The following is a 5,976-nucleotide window of genomic DNA, read 5'->3' on the forward strand; positions in this document are numbered from 1 at the left end:
TAATGTTTATAGAATGCCATGTGCTTTATTTCGGTGATTTATATACAGGGAAAATTTTAGGGGCTAATATTCACAGCTGGGCTAATTTTCCATGCTTTTTCAAAAAAAAATATTCACTAATTTCCATTTTTTCTAAAAATTATTCGCCCAAAATTTATGGTATAAAATTGTTTTACTGTAAAAATCGCAGAAATTTTATATAGAGATTGCATAAAATTATTATGAATTTGAATATTTCTACAAAAGCATTGTTAAACATTTTACATATTAGATATTATGAACTAGTGAGATTCGCCAAGGTTTTCTAAACATTAAAATAAAATTCCATCCTTAAAATTTTCCCTGTTTATATAGGTTCCCTCTATATATTTTATCTTTGAATTTTCCCCATGATCTTTGGGAAGATCCTTGTTTCTTTCCTTTATCTTCCATCCTTTCTTAAGATCTCTAGGAGTACAAACTTTATTAGGTTATGCCATTGATTGGACTATCTTTATCGGAATTAGTTTGTATTTTATTAACTTAGGTCTTTGCATAGCAATCATACAAATCATAATATAATGTTAATATCAGTAAAATTATGTGATGGCCATATCTCTAAAATCCATCAAATTTTAATAACCATACTTTAAAAACCACTTATTCACCACCATCATTTATGCATAACTTTCATATCAATTATCCTTCCTAAAGCTAGTTATATGCTTTACTCCTCTTATGTCGAGGCATTTAGTAATTGAGCCTTCTCTTACCTCAATTTGAAGGATATATATGTTATCTAATTTGATATCTCATTAACACTGTGTTATAACATCCCACTTAATTGCATACATAGTTTCTAATACTCAATATGTAGGCCCCATAAAAAAAACCAATTTAGGGTAGACCCTTTCTTACTTATTTAAAAAATCAATATATTATTTGTTTTCATTTCATTGCATTACTCTCTATTGCATAATTATTTGTTCCAATATAATCTTACATGGTTTCTCATCCCCGCAATGTTACTATAGCTTAGACTTGAGAATTTCAATCTAAATTGCAAGTATTACATCTAACCTTGCTCATTCATCAAGCTCGTATGAAATTTTGGTCTATCAGGGTAATGTGTCGTACATCAATTTTTAGACTATCATTTTTAAAGCCTTACATCAAATTTTCTTTTTTTAAACCAGGATAATTAATGAAAATTTGTGCCATCACTACATGAAGCACACAATGTGTCATATTTGCATTCATATCTGCATGTAAGTATATGAATGTGTTTGGTCATTAGCATTATGGTTGATTATTCTTTTTTTTATAGAATTGACAATCCAACTTTGAGGATTTCACACCACATTATTATGAATATAATCGTGTAACAAAAAAATACAAAAATAATAGATGTGTGTGTCTAATAATCGCGTTGTCAACAATTGCTATGTGTTTTATGAAGTGTTCCATGCACCAAAAAAATTTCCAATACAAAAGTTGATGTTGGGATAAAAGTCTTCATGTTGATGTGATAATGCATTTTCCTACTCATCCTATTCCAAACAACAAAATATACCCATACAATCTTCAAAGCCTAATCAATAGAAATTATTCATATTCTTATGGGCTACAAAAAACAATTTACTTACTGCATCCGAAAATCACTGCAATTCGTAAGAAGAGTTGAATAACCAATTTTCCAGAACTATGTGCCCTTTAAAAACTACCGACTGTGGGGTTTGAACCTTGAGCAGATGTTCTTAAGTCACCACCCTTAACCTCTCCAGGCTAGCTATCTTGTGAAAACAAGTGAATATGAGAGATAATGGCAGAATTTCAGATCCTTAAGAGGACAATTGAAATCGACAAAACTTAATGGAAACTGATTCAATGTGGAATGGTTCTTTTGCATTTCATGTTTGGTCTCATCCAAGGTTTTATTTCAATTGGAATATGTATGTTAATTCAACCTATATGGCATAACATTGTGTTGAGTTGCAGTAGAACACATGCATAGGTGTATCCTAACAATTTACCTAGCATCATTACTCTAACCATGTTTTACTAATATGTTAATGAGACCGCCTATGCCTAAAGATTACATACTTGGTGTTACTATAGACATATCAGTTATAAATTAAATCAAGTATACAATTCATCTGCTTCGTGGTCTATGTAATTAACTCATAGTATTTACACTTGCAAGAAAAGAGTAGAATGATATAGATTATTACGGTAATTCCCCTTCACAACTCCAAGTAACAATGACGAGACATGCAGAATGTAATTGGCATTGGAGACATTGATATTTATGTCCATGTCCTAGTAATTCTTGAGCATTCTCTCCCATTGCACTGCGACTTCATATGGTGCCAAGAGGCCTTTTATGTATTGCATATGTTTAGCCTTTGGACCTTAGTAGGCTTCAAGCACCCGCAACAACCTTTCACTTTGATCCCATCCAAGCAATGGCGTGTAGCTTCTTCTTCTGAGACAAAACCATAAATTGATTGACCTTGTTAGAATCAGGGTTCTTCATGTTAATATTTCCGCCTGCCAGGATAGCTTCCATGATTTGGTCTGCTCCCGATCTCCCTTGGGAAATGAGGCGAATCAATGATCTAGACACTCCATGATATGAGCCACTTGCTTGTCTACAAAGATGCACCTATTGTATATTCATTGTTACTGTTGGAAGCAACGTCACTGTGATATTCTGTGGAAGAGTTCGAAGATGACACCCGACATCAATAACCTCAGATCGACTAGATATAGGAGGGCTTTAGAATGATATTTCTTTACCATGCATAAGAGAGATAGGGATAAGATTACATTGTCAATGTGAAGATCGAGATAATTGTTATCCACACTGCCTGCTTTGATTCGCAATCAAACACATCCCGACCCATGGATAAGGCAAGGAAAAAAAATAAACAACACATTGAAAGGAAAACAACAATTAATCGAATGCCTCCAAAACCATGGATAAGGCAAGAAAAAATAAAAAACGCATTGAAAGGAAAACAATAGTAATCCAATTGGAAAGGTTTTGTTTGAGTTTTAAACTACCAATCATCATCGCACTTCATAAAGCCCCCAAAACCCAAAGTCATCTCTCAGATTCATTCATTTAAACTATTATAGTTTTGTTGTATATACACACAATCGCTTATCCCATGATTACTTACAAGAAAACTGGTGGAGATGATTTTATCCCAGGGACAAAATTGAGGAGTTAACTGAGGAAAGAGAAATATTGAATCTGAGGGACAATGAAAGAGCAACAGAAGGGGGAGGAGTGATGGAATTGCAGGCTTGCGGTGGGGCAGTGATTATGAAATCGAGAACTTACAAATACTGCCATCAATGATCTTGAAATCATTGTCGAAGCTCAGGAAACAGTAAAAGGCGAGCTTCTCCAGCTCAGTCACAGAGATCGAGATTTGTGTGATGCCTAGGTTTTCGTTCAGAACCATGGCTACTATTTTAATTTGCCAACCACCAACATTTCTATCTTCTATAACACATGAATTGCATGCGAACACCTATGGGCAGTGTCACTACGCACGAGTTTCATTGATGTTGCTAATACTAGCAGTCAAAGTCTATATTCAACATAACAACGATAAGACTCAGCGCTCTGAAACAAAAACTTGTTATCGAATTTTCCCTTGTTTCAAGGAAATGAGAGGTGAATTGTCCTTACATAATTTGAGCATGGTTTAAGCTTATCATCACATGGCAAGGCACAGGAGCAGTAATATTGGTTGATAATAATAATATTTGAGACATTAGTCATGCTCATATTTTGGAAAATTATTCCTTTAGCATATCCAAAACTTCCCTACCATGTTTGTATTTGTACTCTATTTTTAGCTCCATTACCAATTACGTCCGACACGTTATTGGTTCCCTTGTGTTTGCCAAGTCTATACACGAAAACATCATTAACAATTCATTTGTCTGTATGATATAATTTATATTTGCAGGAGAGATATTCTTTGTTCAACAATTTTTTTAACTTTAAGTGGTCAAAAGCCATGGGTGGTCAAAGACCAAAATTAGAGAAATTTCAGTAGTTAGAGATTAACATATGTGTTGCCAACACACAATGTAATTTTTGACCAAGGCTTGGTGAAATGTGTGGCTTGGGGTTAATATCAGAATTCAAATTTAATACTTTTCATTTGCTACTTGCATTTATCTTTTTTGTACTATTACTTATCTCCACTTATCTTTCTTCATATTTTATCTTTTCTTATATTACTTCCTCCTATCTTACTATTAAACAAAGTTAATTTACTCACAACCATTAAATATAAGAAGGATTTACAACATAAAGAGGTAGTTACTTCGAAGGGAATAACAACATAATTACAATCCTAGTTTGAAATTATCTTCGATTTCATCCTCCTCCAATAAATCATTTTAAGATCTCATTTCAACCTTTATGGATTCTTATTGGGACCTCTTATTTGTGTAAGGCCTACTCTAGTACCCTCAAATTCTTCATATATTATAGAGGTGGATTGGACCATAGGCTAAAATGTTTGAACTTAGAGCTCTGATAGCATTTGTCACATACCCCTTAGGCACAATTTGGCAATTACCTACTAGGATCCCATAAAATTTACTTTGATTGAAGTTAGATTCAATAGTCACCACAAGTACAATTATTCCATCATTACATGAACAAATATTATCCATGCAACTATAATCATACTCTTAAAATTTGACAACATCAAAAGTAATGAACCATACCCCCTAGGCACAATACTAAAAAATCCTTCTATACTTTACTGGTTTACAGGATCCATGATGTGGAATTTTAGATTCATTTATAAGACTTACATGTCAAATCAACCCTTAAACATGAATTACAGCTTGGAGAAAAGAATTAATCATGGCATGCAACCAATAAGATTCTTTGATGACTCAATACAAGCATTAATGGAACTTTATCTTGAGTGTACTGTAGCTAGTATGGCCATGAATCATAATCATAGTCCTATTGGCATAGTCGAAAGTATTACAGACATAAGTCTCATGCAATAGGCATAAATAGCTAACTAGCCTCGTTGGACACAATTCTTGTGGCACATAATGTATAACATAGATAACCTGAACCATAGGCTATACAATTTAAAGCCTTAAACCATAATTGTTCTGCATACATCGATGTCTCATGCATAAATATTCACCACAGTAAAAATAGAGATATCACATAAGTTTAGAGACATAGTATATTCCTTCACTAAATTTAATTGTGAGTAAATTTAGATGCAATAGATATCCCCTACATATGTATATAATCATATCATAAAGATAACACATACATCTATACATCTGAGTTGAACGATTCAACAACATAAAAAGCAAGGAGTAAACATACAATATATCCCATGCAAGTGGTTCAGACAAGAGCAGTTGGAAAGAATTTCACTTGGATAATCGAGCACCGCCACCCAACCTAGAACTAGCTTTCACCAGTTCACCCCCGAGCTGAGAGTTCTTGCCATGGATCAATTGCCTCTTGTTGATCTCTTCCATGTGTATTTAATACCCTCTTTCATGATATGGTTTCCATTAGTGGCATCCCTCTTTTATGGATCTTTTTATCCATTTGCCTAGGCTTTTCCCAGAAAATCTTGCCTTTATCTTCCTCGAGGCTTTTCCTCATAAAAGCTTTCCTTTCTCCCTCGCAAGGCTTTTATTTTTTTCTTTACTTAACATCTTTCTTTAGCTAAGTATCTTAATGGATATTTATCTCCAATCCATTAAGCTTGTCTAGAATTGGATATAGAAGTCTTATCATGAAAGAATTATCCCTTCCCATTCACCAATGGGATTTGGCAAGAATCTCATCCCTTGGTGTCTCTCTTTTCCAAGTGATTAAAATATTTGATTTATTTCATGATAAGTGTTTACTTTTCTTGTTACACATTATACCTAGCTTTCCTTAGCTTAGGTTAGCAAAGGTTTACATACAATGTATGGGTA

The sequence above is a fragment of the Pinus tabuliformis genome, chromosome 9, assembly GCF_031772625.1.
Source record: "Pinus tabuliformis cultivar Carrire ecotype Pingquan chromosome 9, CPIR1, whole genome shotgun sequence".
NCBI lineage: Eukaryota > Viridiplantae > Streptophyta > Pinopsida > Pinales > Pinaceae > Pinus > Pinus tabuliformis.